This window comes from Phyllostomus discolor, chromosome 2 (genome assembly GCF_004126475.2).
Source record: "Phyllostomus discolor isolate MPI-MPIP mPhyDis1 chromosome 2, mPhyDis1.pri.v3, whole genome shotgun sequence".
Lineage (NCBI taxonomy): Eukaryota > Metazoa > Chordata > Mammalia > Chiroptera > Phyllostomidae > Phyllostomus > Phyllostomus discolor.
Window position 1 is genome coordinate 178,924,653 of NC_040904.2, and position 14,680 is coordinate 178,939,332.

The 14,680-nt window shown below is 35.1% G+C and overlaps 1 protein-coding gene across 2 annotated transcripts in view; it reads right to left on the reverse strand.

Moving 5' to 3' along the window:
• CCDC91 (coiled-coil domain containing 91) overlaps window positions 1-14,680 on the reverse strand; it is a 270,362-nt gene that overhangs the window by 217,366 nt on the left and 38,316 nt on the right. The window contains exon 1 of one of the 2 annotated variants that reach the window (XM_036019212.1): window positions 1,757-1,778. The exons of the other annotated variant lie outside the window; for it this stretch is intronic. The gene's annotated coding sequence lies outside the window, so the exon portion shown is untranslated. Of the gene's footprint in view, window positions 1-1,756; window positions 1,779-14,680 lie in introns of those variants that run through there. 2 annotated transcript variants of the gene reach the window in all.

The window sequence follows — 14,680 nt, forward strand, 5'->3', positions numbered from 1 at the left end:
GTTTCTTGTTTCTTCTACCCTCCTCAATAAATGTCTCTATTTTTCATATTACATGGCTGGAAACCTTCTAGACAGACCTTGTAGAAAAGTGATTTTTTTCTGACTGTCCTGAGCGAATATAAATTGGTAAGAGGAAAGAAAACAAAACAAAGGAAACACACAGAGACAGACACACACATACCCTTAGTAAAAGTAAAAAATGAACAACCATTAAGACTTAACTAATTGGAAGAGTCTAATCATATAAACCAGAATTTCCTTATGTGTTCAAGGCAACTGTTTACCTAAATTTCTATTTCTTCTGAAGTAGAGTAGGGACTATTTCTTCATCTTTTTTTTTCTACTCCCTAGAACCTTAAACTGATATGTGCCTAGCACGTACAAGGGGCTCAAATATTTTTTAATCAATACCTTTTCAATATGGGAAGCAAATGAGCTGCTAATAGTTTTCCCATGACTTCCCTTTCCCTGCTATTTTTCCAGAAAAAACACAATGGAGCTTCAGAAGTAGAAGATTAAGTTGCTAATACTACACCATTCCACCCATATGAAGACCTGACCTTAAAGGCCTACATCTTTTTTTTTAAGATTTTATTATTTATTTTTAGTGAGGGAGGAAAGGGAGAAAGAGAGAGAGAAAAACATCAATGTGCAGTTGCTGGGGGTTATGGCCTGCAACCCAGGCATGTACCCTGACTAGGAATCGAAGCTGCAACACTTTGGTTCACAGCCCGCGCTCAATCCACTGAGCTACGCCAGCCAGGGCTGAAGACCTATATCTTAAAAGAGATTACAGCACTCCACTCCACTCCCTTAAGCACCCAATTATTACTGATGCTAATGATAATTTTGAAACTTCCTGCATGAAGCTGAATTAAAGTACTGCTATACTATAAATACTACTGCCAGTGTTAAAAGATGAAACACTGCCATTTGTGACAATACGGATGGATCTTCATATCGTGCTAAGGAAAATAAGTCAAACAGAAAAAGTTAAGAGCCATATGATCTCACTCATATGCAGAATGAAAAGAAAAGCACCAAGTGAACAAACAAGAAAAACAAACAAATAAAAACTCTAGACACAGACAACAGGATGGTGGTCACGAGAGGGAAAGGAGGTGAGTGACAGATAATTTGACTTTGGGTGGAATGATCATAAAGGAAAATATCCCAACCAATAATTCTAATTAATTAAATATTTTTCTTTATGTAATTTTCATCTGTGCTATCAATTAAGCTTTTGTCTTTACCTGTCTTCATTCAGAAAACTTACATGTCCCAGCAGGTAATGAGAAAAAGTAATTGCAAAGCACTTGACACCCTCCAAAATCCTTATCTACTTCCCAACCCCTTTGGTTAATTCTTCCACCACCTCCAATTTCTTAACAGAAATTTTTGCCTCAGAGTATGTACCTCTGATCTTACCTCATTACCCTCTCCTTCAAAGAATGTATTCATTCTCATAATCTCAATGCTATGCCCAAATTTTCCATAATTAACAACCTCACTGGGGCTGATCATATATTCCCAACAAAATAATAAATGTTTTTATGTTTATCATGCTGTCAACTAAAAGTTCACATTGTATGAATTGTATTCCACCTATATGACAAAATCTTGACCCTCAATGACTAATAAGAGGTTGCTATATCATCTCTTCTCACATTTTAGAAAAGAACACAGGCCTTCCCTAGATAGAAGGAAATAAGATTAAAGAAATATGACAGTCCCTTTCTCTACCTTCTTTACTTACCTCCAGGAGAAAAATCATAAGAATAATAGTGAGAGCAAGACACCCACAGGTTCTCCATTGGGGGAGATTAAGACATAGAGGTCAGCATGTATGCACAGTACAAATTCTTTGGGCTCCCCGCTGGGAACTTTGTGCCTGCAAACAATATATTATTCCACTAGTCCAGTTCCTATGAGAAAAGCTCACCAGAGAAAAAGTTCACTTTGTTAGTATGGAAACTTGTTTTTAAGCCTGTGACTAGATGGATAAATTTTATTTGGAAGAGAACTCCTGGGAGACCTCTTTTCAGCCTCAGTCCAAGCCACATTTACATTAAAGCTTTAACAATAGAGCCACTTTTCTGATTTCTATGACTCTCAGTTCTGTTGCTCAACTGATTCAGATTCTGGAGTGGTAACAAGGCAACTGATAACAGCTCCCCCCAAGAACCACCAACACTATCAAATTACCTGTCTTCTGCTGAGAACTATCAAAGAATTCACCACAAAATTCATGTTTCCCATTTTCAGCTGGATTCAGAGTACTGCCTACCACATCTCTTTTTTCTCTAATTAAACCTCTTTCTCTCATTCTATAGAAACTATTTCAAAGATTCTCAACTCTCCCCAGGCTTCCCAACATTGTTGCTTTCAGTCATCAAAGCACACTACCAAGCATCTTGGTAAACTGAGAAAATTGAAGACAGTCCCTTAACTCCTTTCTACCAAAACCACAGTTACTAGCATCTGTGCCTAGCTATTCCTCTTTATTCTGTTCACAAAGAAAGAGGGATCACTCCACCTAGTTAAGGCTCATTTCTCCATCTGTGCTCTCAGAGAACTGGCTCTCCAAATTGTTCTCTCTTTTAAACCTTCAACTTCCCCCTCTTATTTGGTACCTTCCTATTAACAATGAAACGCAATCCAAGTCCTACATATTTAAAAATGAAACAAAACAAAAACAAAAGCAAAACCATCCTCAACTATACATTCTTCTCCAACCACAACCCCGTCCTTTTCACGACTCAACATCATAAATGTTCTATTCTTACAGCTCATGCCTGCATCCAATTACGTCCTTTTCAATAAATGTAAAAATTGCAATTTCTTGTCTTATTTACATACTAATAGCATTTGACCTGTCTTTCCTTCTCAAAACACTCTTGCCCTGTGGTTTGCAAGACAATCATTCTTCTTCCCTCTTTCTTCCTATTTTTCTGACTGCTTCTTCCCAATCTCTCTTGCAGGTTCTTCTACCTTCTCTTTAAATTTTGGCATCCCTAAGTGCTTCAGCCTAGGACTTCATTTTTATCTCATTTCATGTACACTCCCTGGACAACCTCATCCACTCCTTTGGGCTCACTTACAAGTCAAATAAACATACACTAAGAGTCACTACTTTAGATCCATCTCCTGAGTTCCACATCCATATACCCAACAGATAACTGAATAGTTTCCACTGCAATCTAACAGACACCTCAAATTCAATACAACCAAATTCAACACAACCAAAACTGAACTCAAGGTATCTCCCATGAACCTCAATTTCTTCTTCCTTCAGGATTCCTTCACCCAGCCATTGGTACTACCACCTACAACACAGTTTGGTCAAGACAAAAACCTAAAGTCATCTTTGCCTCCTTCTCTCTCTCACTCCATATATTCAATTGCCAAGTTCTATGTCTTAAATACCACTAGATACTATCTACTCCACTCAATGCCCCCTACCTTCATCCTTTGTGACCACCATTATCTTTCATTTGGTTTTTTATAGCATCAGCCTCCAAAATAGTTCTCTGTTTCCAGTTTGCTCCTTTCTACTCCACCCTCCACTCATCTACCCAAGTGGTACTTCTACATACTATTTAAAACCTTGCTATGGATCCTCCTCATCTTATGGATTAAGTCAAAACTCTAACATGAATGTATGGACCTTTGTAATTTAACTGTTGCTACCATCCTCATCTCTAGCACATCTATATCTTGTTACAATCATATAAGAATTTGTATCTGAACCATGTGACTCTAGCCAAACCACCATATCTCCCTTGACCACAGTGTCCTCATATATAAAGTAAACAGGTTGATTAGATGACTTCTAAGATAATACACTGTAAAAATCCTTTCAATATATTATTCTATGACTAAAATCAAATTCCTATCTTCTTCACAAAGACCTTCATAAATACTTTCTACTGCAAATCTGTTAGGTTCAAACAGTAGTGTCATTCTTTAATCCATCCAGAAAGCAGACACTAGATGTTACCTTTTAATCTTCACTTTACACCACAGCCAGGTGTTATTCAATCCTGTATGGTGATTCAGACTTCTATCACTATTTCTTGAAAATTACTGGAAGCTACTTCTGACCATCCTGCCTCCAATCCATCCACCACACTAAATAACCCATTATAAAGCAATAAAATTTTAAACTCTAAAACTACCACCATGTCTATCTCAGCTCTAAATCTTTCAGAACAATAACAACAAATCCATGTCTCTATGGGACACAATCTTTGAAGCCTCACATATAAGCAAAATAAGCATGGAAACAAAGCTGTAGATCATACTGGTGCTAATGATTATAAGTAAAATTATGTCCTATAAAGAGCCTATAATTATATCACAATAGTAAGGCATTCTATACAACAAACAATAGAGAAAAGCATTAGATAACAACACAATAAAATCAGTATTGACATTAAGTGCAGATTATCACATATTTAATGTTCTTTCTAAATAAGAAAGTGTCTTTCATAATTTTATATGCTCTCATCATATTCATTTATACTTATAGTGAAGTCTCATATCTAGATAGACATTTTAATAATCTTATCTCCCTAGAACATGGCTATTCTGACACAATAAACACAAAACTCTTTGGGGTAGACAAGAATGAAACTATAAATCAGTGTCTCAATGTTCAAATACTTTAATTTAGATGTCTTTAAATCATTGTTGAAAATTTGTTTATTCTTCTATTAGATATAATAGGAGACCCTCATTACCTCTCTAACTTCATCTATAGTGCCCCTGACTCCCTTTGTTCTAGCTATACAGCATCCCTACTAATCACATACCAGCTTCAAGGCATCAGGTTTTTTTTGTTTGTTATGTTTTAATAAAATTAGCATATAGGAACCCACCACTCAGCCTAAAACTGAAGCTCTAATGGTAAATTATATATAACCCCTTCCTGTATCTCTCTAGACTCATAAACCTGAATTTATTTTTCATCATTCCCCTGTTTTCAAATTAATGAAGTTTCATTTAATTTGTACCAACTACCAAAAAAACATATTATTTTTGGTTTACTATTTTTGAAGGATATACCATGACACATAAATTTGTGAGGACTTAAAGTTTCACATAAACTATGTTGCTAACATTTTAGCGACTCTTCATTCTTTTATTATAATATACCACAGTTTATTCAGTCATTCTTTTGTCAGTAGACATTTGGGTAGTTCATAATATTCCGTTATTGAGGACAGAGCTGCTATGAACATTCACCAAACATATCTACTTCTGCATATACAGAGAATTGCTCTTGGGTGTATGCCTACAAGTAAAATCACTGGATTGTAAGGCTTGTCTATGTTTAGCTTCACAGGATAATGAAAGACTATTTTTTCAAAATGGTTTCACACAAATTGTACTTGCAGAAGTAATGTATAAAAGTACTGTGAATCCTCATCCTTTCCAATCCTTGATTTTAAAAGGTTACTCATGATATACTTAATCTGATTTTCCCAATCATTAATGAAATTGAAATCTCTCCTATAGATTACTAGTCACATATGGTTCCCTTTTTTGTGAAACACCTACTTACAACTTTCATTATTTGTGTACTCCATTGTCTATTCTTTTTTATTTGTATATTTTTAAAAATTCTTGACATCAGCCCTGGCTGGCGTAGCTCAGTGGATTGAGTGCGGGCTGGGAACCAAAATGTCCCAGGTTCGATTCCCAGCCAGGGTACATTCCTGGGTTGCAGGCCATGACCCCCAGCAACCGCACATTGATGTTTCTCTCTCTCTCTATCTCTCTCCCTCCCTTCCCTCCCTAAAAATGAATAAATAAAATCTTAAAAAAAAAAAAATTCTTGACGTCAATTATTGTCAGCTATATGTATTACAAACATCCTCTAGTTTCTAACCTCTTTTTTAACTTTCTTTAGGCAGCTTTTTATAAACAAAAATTCTTAATTAAATACATTAATTGTATCAACCTATTTCTTTTATAATAATTTATCAGTTTTTAAACATATTTTGAGAGTACTTCCCTCTCCCTAAGATTAAAAGATACATGAGATCCATCCCGAAGGTATCCATCCATGTAGTATGAAAAATGGAGACCTTTACTGAAGAAGACACAAGATACAAGAAACATTGTACTTAGGACAATGACACGTCAGTTCCCTTCAAAATAGGAACCTTGTGACCACACACCATTCTTCCAATTACCATCGGCTACTCTCATATTTTCCTGAATCTCATCGACAGTCTGAAATCTCTTTCCTTTCAAAAGTGATTTAGTTTTGAGAAAAGCCAGAAGTCACAGGGCCCAAATCTGGACTGCAGGGGAGCTGAATCACCAGGGTTATGTGATGTTTTTCCAAAAAACTCTGCACATGATGTGATGTGTAAGTGGGCACATTGTTATGATGAAGTTGCCAATCACCAGCTGCCCATAGCTACAGCCTTCTGAATTATCCGAATACTTTCCACAGAATAATGCTCAAGCTTAAAGCAAAATATGATACAGATTTGTTGCTCTACTGGCTCAGGCATTTTGAATGCAACTGCCACACAATACACATGCTCATTTATCAGTGTCTACCACTGCCACTGACTGACTAGTACAGTGAAGTCATCATTGTTCACACATGCAGATTCCAGTCCACTAACCTTGGATGCCAGGATACATCAATGATGTTGCACAAACCATTCTCCTTACATTAACAATGGCTGGACTTTATCCAGACAGACTTCATACACCTGTGTCATTTTACCAAAAAAAGTTAAAAATTTTGTTTTAACATTTAAGAACTTAACCCATCTACAGTTTAATTTTTGTATGGTGGAGGCAGACATCCAATTTTTATTGCCAATAGATAATTTTTCCAATTTAATTTATTAAATACTAATTTCTTTCCTCACTAATTTGATTTACCATCTTTATCATATACCACAGTTCTATAAATGTGTATATCTGTTTGTGGATATAGATATAGCTATTGCAGTAGAAATTTTAATGGTACTGAGCCTTCCTGTCCCTAAGTATGATATATCTTATGATTAAAATATACCATGTTTAAGTCTTTTTTCAATTGCCTTTTACTAAAATCTTACAATTTTCTCTAAAGAAGTATATTTTGCATATTTTCTCCTCCGTTTATTTCTAGATGTTGATATTCTATGATACTATTTTAATGTTTTTTAATGACATTTTCTAGCTGTCTGTTCTACTGTATAACAATGCAGTGCACTTCAGTACATTAATCTTATATGCATTCATCTTTGTTAAACTCATATCTAATAATTCATAATCTTTTGATTTAATATGTAAATGATCATACTGCCTCAAGACAACAACAGTTGTATTTCTCCCTTTCCAGTTCTTATACCTATAATTCCCTTTGTATTAAAGCACTGGATATGTCCTCCAATACAATGCTAAATAACCATAGACAAACCTCCAATACAATACTATACAAGAGGTAATGTGGTGATTATATTATCCAAAAATGGTATCAAAATATCTCCCACCCCACATATCCTTCAAAGTATGCATCGTTATTACTCCCAATGAACTATAGAGTCTCCTCCTTTCACCTTGAACTAACGTAGATCATTATGACTTTCATAACGAACACACTACAACAGAATTAACATTATGTGATTTCCCCAGCTAGGTCATAAAATGCAATACACTTCTGCCCTGTGTTCTTGTATTGCTAGTGCTTGGAACTTAGCTGCAATAATGTGAGAAAGACCAAACCAGCCCACTTGAACAGAACAAACACAGAAGACATGTGTAAGTTTTCCAAGTGATTGCCTAAGTTCCCGGGCAACAACTTGAAACAAATCACCAGATAATATGAATGAATATACTTTCAAATGATTACAGTCCAGAACAATAAAATTACCTCCACTGATCAAGTAACTCCACTCAGTCATTAGAAAGAGTGGAGTAGTAACAAACCTTCCTATTCTGCACTGTCCAGGTTCCTGACCTTTAGAATCCACCACCATAAAAAAATAGTTGTTTTATGTCATTTAGTTTAAGATAATTTATCATGTAGAAATAATAACTAGAAAGGGTGATAATAACCAACCCTATATTATTACTATTTTTCAAGTGGATGTTTTTATTATTTCCACATTTAAAAAGTTATGTACCAATAACTGGTTATTGGTGGAGATTTTTTTAATAGTACCAACAGGCTGAAGAATTTCTCTCTTATCTTAATTTACTAAGAATTCTTATCATGAATTTACAGTGATTATCAAATGCTTTTTTGTAACTACTGAAATTATAATATTATTTTCTCTTTTAATTAGTATCAGTTACATGTATAGATTATATAATAGTAAACCATCCTTGCATACCTGAAATAAACCTAACTTAGTGTTTGTCTTCTACAATGTTGATTTCAATTTGCTAATATCTTGTTTGAGATTTCTACATCTACATCCATGAGTGAAATACACTTATAATTTTCATTTTTGTAATGTCTTCATCTGGTTTAGATATAAGGGTTATGCAGGCTTTCCGAACTGGGAAAACATCGTGATTTTTCCTAATTACAAGACTGCATCAGGTGGGAATAAATTATCTGTTTTTTAAAATTTGGGTAGAAACTCTCTTAGCGAATCATGTGAGCTTGTTGGTTTCTTTGGGGAAGATTCAATTTCTTATAATTACAGTCAGACTTTTAACCCCCCCTCATTTTTATAAGTAATATTTTTCTAGGAATGTGTCTCTTTCTTCTAAGTTTCAAAAAAAGTTGGCATATAGTTGTCGACAATATTGTCATTACTTTTATTAGGGTAAAATAAATATAACATAAAAATTACCATCTTAATGATTTTTTAGTGTACAGTTCAGTGATTTTTAAGAAGATCCATATTGTTATGTGCAACAACCACCATTCATCTCCAGAACTCTTACATTTTGCAAAACTGAAATTCTGTACTCATTACACAGTAATTCCCCATTCTCCACTCCCCCAGTCCCTGACTATCCATCACCCTACTATCCATCTTTATAATACTGACTGCTCTAAGTACCTGACATAACTGGAGTAATGTGTATTTATGTGGCTGGCTTATTTCAACATAGCGTATCCTCAAAATTTTTCCATGTTACAGCATGTCAGAATTTTCTTCCTTTTGAAGGCTAAATTATGTTCCATTTTTACGTATACACAACATTTTGCTATTCACCCATTCATCTATTCATGAACACTTGGGCTGTTCCCATGTTTTAGCTATTGTGAATAATACTACTATGAACAGAAGGGTGTACAAATATCTCTTTGAGACCCTGCTTTTCATTCTTTTGGATATACGAGGTCTGTCCAGAAAAAGTTCAACCACTGTTAGTATAACAAGGACTTTTTGCACAACATCAGTGTAACCTGATAGCCCAGGTGAGTGGACTGGAATGCACATGCATGAACAAAGATGACTACACTGTACTAGTCAACGGTGGTGGTAGACACCATTGAGTGAGCATGTGTACTGTGTGGCAGTTGCATTCAAAATGACTGAGCCAGTAGAGCAACAAATCTGCATGAAACTTTGCTTTAAGCTTGAACATTCCTGTGCAGACAATATTCAGATGATTCGGAAGGACACAGCTATGGCCTACTGATGATTGGTAGCTTCATAATGACAATGTGCCTTCTCATGCATCACATTTCATGCAGAGATTTTTGGCAAAACATCACATCACCATGGTGACTCAGACCCCTCACAGCCTAGGTTTGGTGCCCTGTGACTTCTGGCTTTTCCCAAAACTAAAACCACCTTTGGAAGAGAAGAGATTTCAGACTGTCAAGATTCAAGAAAATATGACAGAGTAGCTGATGGTGACTGGGAGAAGTGTGTGAAGACCCAAGGTTCCTATTTTGAAGGGAACTGAGGTGTCATTGTCCTAAGTACAATGTTTCTTGTATCTTATATCTTCTTCAATGAATGTCTCTGTTTTTCATATCACATGGCAGGATACCTTCTGGGCAGACCCTGTATATCCTGAAGTGGAATTGCTGGATTAGATGGTAATTATTTTGAGGAACTGCCATATGGTTTTCCACAACAACTGCACTATTTCTTATTCCCACTAGCATTGCACAAGGGTTCTAATTTTCTACATCCTCATCAACATATTATATCCTTTTAATAGTAGTCACCTAATGAATATGAGGAAGTACCTCACTACAGTTTTGGTTTGTATTGCCCTAATGAATGAGGTTGAGCATCTTTTCATCAACTTATTGGCCATCTGCATAGCTTCTTTTTTTTCAAGTATTTTATTTTTATTTTTATTTATATATATATATTTTTTAATTGTTGCTGCAGTACAATTTTCTATCTTTTACTCCCATCCCAACCCACCCACCCAGCCCTCCCCTCTTCCCTCCCATTTCCACCGGCCCCTAGTTTTTATCCATGTGTCCTTTATACTTCTTCCTATAAACCCTTCCCCTTTTCCCCTGAAATTCCCTCTCCTCTCCCCTCTGAACACCGTCAGACTGTTCTCTATTTAAGTGTCTTTGGTTATATTTTGCTTGTTTCTTTGTTGCATATCTTTTTTAGGCAAATGTCTATCTTGGTCCTTTACCATTTTTAAAATCTGGTTGCTTTTTGTTGTTAAGTTTTAGGAGCTCTCTGTACATACTGGATAGTAATTCCTTATCAGATATATGATTATAAATATTTTCTCCCATTCTGTGGGTTGCCATTTTACTTTATTGATAGTATGGCCTTTTGCTGCACAATTTTTTAAATTTTTCATCAAGTCCAATTTGTCTATTTTTTCCTTTGTTGTCTGTGCCTTTGGCAGAAATTCAAGATATCACTGTCCAATCCAGTGTCACAAAGTTATGCCCTAGATTTTCTTCTAGCACTTTTATAGTGTTAGGTCTTACATTTGGGTCATGGATCCATTTTGAGGTAATTTTTATATATTGTATTAAGTAAGGGTCCAACTTCAACTATTATATGTGGATATTCACTCTTCCCAGCACCATTTGTTGAAAATACTGTCTTTTCCTCATCAAATGATCATGAAACCCTTGTCAAAAATCATTTCATCACATACGTAAGAGTTTATTTCCAGACTCTAGTTCCACACTATTTTGATTATTGTTTCTTCGTAGTAAGTTTTGAAATAAGATAGTATGAGTCTTCCAGCTTCTTCTTTCATGATTAATTTGGCTACTCAGGGTCCCTTGAGATCCAATATAAATTTTAACATGGGTTTTTTCTATTTCCCCAAAATAGTCACTGGGATTTTTGATAGGGAATTCATAAATCTGTAGGTCAGGGGTCCCCAATCCCTGGGCCATGGACTGGTACTGGTCCATGTCTGTTAGGTACCGGGCCTCACAGCAGGAGTGAACTGTGGGCAAGTGAAGCTTCATCTGTATTTTCAGTAGCACCCCATCACTCACATTACCATCATTTAAACTTGCGGCAGATTAAAAATGGCCACAAATTCTTTGGCATGCCTCCCATATAGAAGTAGAGTCTATGTCTCCTCTCTTTGAATGCGGATGGGCTCTATGATGACTTTAACCACTAGTTTGGGGCAAAAATGACATAGTAACATTTTCTGCTCCTGTCTCAGCCTTAAGAAACTGACAACTTCCACTTCCTGACTTTTAGAATACTTGGTCTAGAGGAAGCTAACTTCCATAGAAAAAATTTATCCTTGGACCACCATGCTGTAATGTAACTCAAAATAGCCTATGAAGAGACCACATGATGAGAAAAACACCTAATAAATCTCCCACTCTTTAAGAAATCATAGCCTTGCTGCTAGATACGTGAATAAAGAGGCCTTCCAATGACTCTAGCCCTGAGCCACCACCTGACTGCAACAGTATAAGACAAGTAAAACCATTCCCAAATTCCCGACCTACAAAATTAAGACAAAATAAAATAGTTGGTTAAACCACCAAGTTTTGAGATTGTTTGCTGTACAACAGATAACTCAAACAAAATACATTTTATTCTGTGGCATGAATAAACTCACTATGACAAAAGGAAAAAAGCAGACTGCCAATCTGTAACTGTAAGGTAATGAAACTTTTAAAAATCTTTATATCAAGTTGTTATCTATGGTAGAAGTTCTTTTCATTGTCTCCAATAAGTTAACCATGCGATAAGCCAATGTTCCCTGTTACTTTTTATCCTCATAGTTTGAAGGAAAGTGCTGAGGTTACTAAAACATGACACTATACTTCAGTTACTAAAACATGTACTTCAAGTTACTAAAACTTGACACTGTACTTCAATCCATTGAATTGTACACTATCGAGAATCAGTCTTTCTTGTTCTAAGTACTTTTATCTGTTTTATCTGTAAATAGTTACATAATTTGATTAAATATTATTTCAAATCTATAAGAACTAGAAGTAGTTGTTTCCATGAATAGGTTGAATACTGCATAACAATTTAATAAAGGTTAATCACTTTAAAAATACTGTAAAGATGCTGTGATTATACCCTAAAACTCCTGAAACACCAATTTAAAAGAACCAATGCATTCCAATGTTCATAGCAGCACAATTTACAATAGCCAAGTGCTGTGAGCAACCTAAGTGCCCATCAGTAAATGAGTGAATCAAAAAACTATGGTACATTTACACAATGGAATGCTACACAGCAGAAAGAAACAAGGAGCTCTTACCCTTTGGGACAGCATGGATAGAACTGGAGAGCATTATGCCAAGTGAAATAAGCCAGTTGGTGAAAGACAAACACCATAAGACATTGCCTATAAGTAGAACCTAATCAACAAAACAAACAAGCAAGCAAAATAAAACCAGAAACACTGAAATAAAGAACAAATGGACAGTAACCAGAGATGAGGGTGTAGAGGGATAGTGGAGGATAATAGGGGAAGGGCTGTCAAGGAACATGTATAAGGACACATGGACAAAGACAAAAGGGGTAGGTTTGAGGGTCGGAGGCAGGGATAGGTGGGGCAGGGGAGCATGGTGGAGTGAAAATGGAGACAACTGTACTTGGACAACAATAAAAAACATACTGTCAACAGGCAATACTATAAAAATTTAGTGCAATAACCACTGAGACTGTGTTCAACTATCTCCCCACACTTAAAAGGAATTGAAGATAATAGTTAAAGGTGTGATTTAAGAAAGTCTATGATAAAACCAATCTGGAGACCTATGCTCATAGAAAAGATGTGAGTTCAATACAAAAAAAAATGGACTATAAAGATGTATTATGTTTTAAGAACATATAGTTGTGTTCTTAAAAATATATCATTTTTATGATTACCCACTCTAGCCAAAAAATGTTCATAAACTTAATAATTACAAGGACCAACTGAGTTGTAAACAAGAGCTTATAACATAAGTTCTTTTAAAAAAATTATAAGTTAAATAACAATGAAATTTCAGCATTGCAATATTGATAAGTTCTGTGGATGGATGGTGGTGATGGCAGCACAATGTGAATGCACAATCTGAATTGTGTGCTTTAAAGTAGTAAAGGTGATAAACTTCATGTCATGTCTCAAAAAGACTAAACAGATCTTATAATAATAGTGACAAACAGAAACTTTGTAAGCCAGAAGAGATTGGCAGAAATATTCAAAATGATGAAAAGCAAGGACCTACAACCAAAATTACTGTACCCAGCAAAGCTAGCATTTAGAATCAAAAGAGAGATAAAGAACTTCCCAGGGAAGGAAAAGCTAAAGGAGTTCATCACCACCAAACCAGTATTATATGAAATGTTGAAGGGTGTTCTTTAAGAAAAAAAAGAGAAAATATGAATAAAATGATAACAAATACATATCTGTCAACAACTGAATCTAAGAAAACAAAATAATCAAACAAGCAGAACAGAAGCTGACTCATGGATACAGAGAATATTTTGACAGTTCCCAGATGGGAGGTAAGTTAGGAGGGATGAGTAAAAAAGGTAAAGGAATTAAGAATAGTCATGGGGATATAAAGTACAGCATAGGGAATATAGTCAATAATATTCAAATAACTATGTATGGTGACAGATGGGTACAAGATTTATCAGGATGATCACTTAGTAAGTTATGTAATGTCTGATCAATGGGGTACACATCTGAACCTAATATAATAATGTATGGCAACTGTAATTAAAAATTTAAAAATCACTACAATTATTTTTTAAATCCAAAACATTACACTGATTAAAGTAAGCCAGTCACAAAGAGTATATATTAATTGTATCCAGTTATATTAAGTTCAAGAATAGGTAAACTAATCTATGTAACAGAAATCAGAAGAGTGGATAAGAGGACAGGGTTGAGGGCTATAGAGACTGATTGCAAGAGGAACTAAAGGACTTTCTGGGGAAATGTAAATGTTTTATATCTTGATTGAAGTATAGTTGCACAGTTAGATATTTGTCAGAACTCAACAAACTATACACATCCAATCTGTACATTTCATAATATATGTAAATTTCACAGTAATTTCTAATGGGGGGTGTAGAGAGTACCAAGAACTAAAAAAAATTAGTCTAAATGTTTTAACAAATAGAACTACTACACAGTAGTTTATTGAAAAGCAAATTGCTAGCTGCTAACAGAACAAGGACATGTTATAATTTCTTACTAGTCAGTCTAAAGGGTTTTAAAGGTGAATAAAATATCACCATTCCTGATTAAACTAAAACCAGATATCTAGAAAGATTAAAAGATTTGC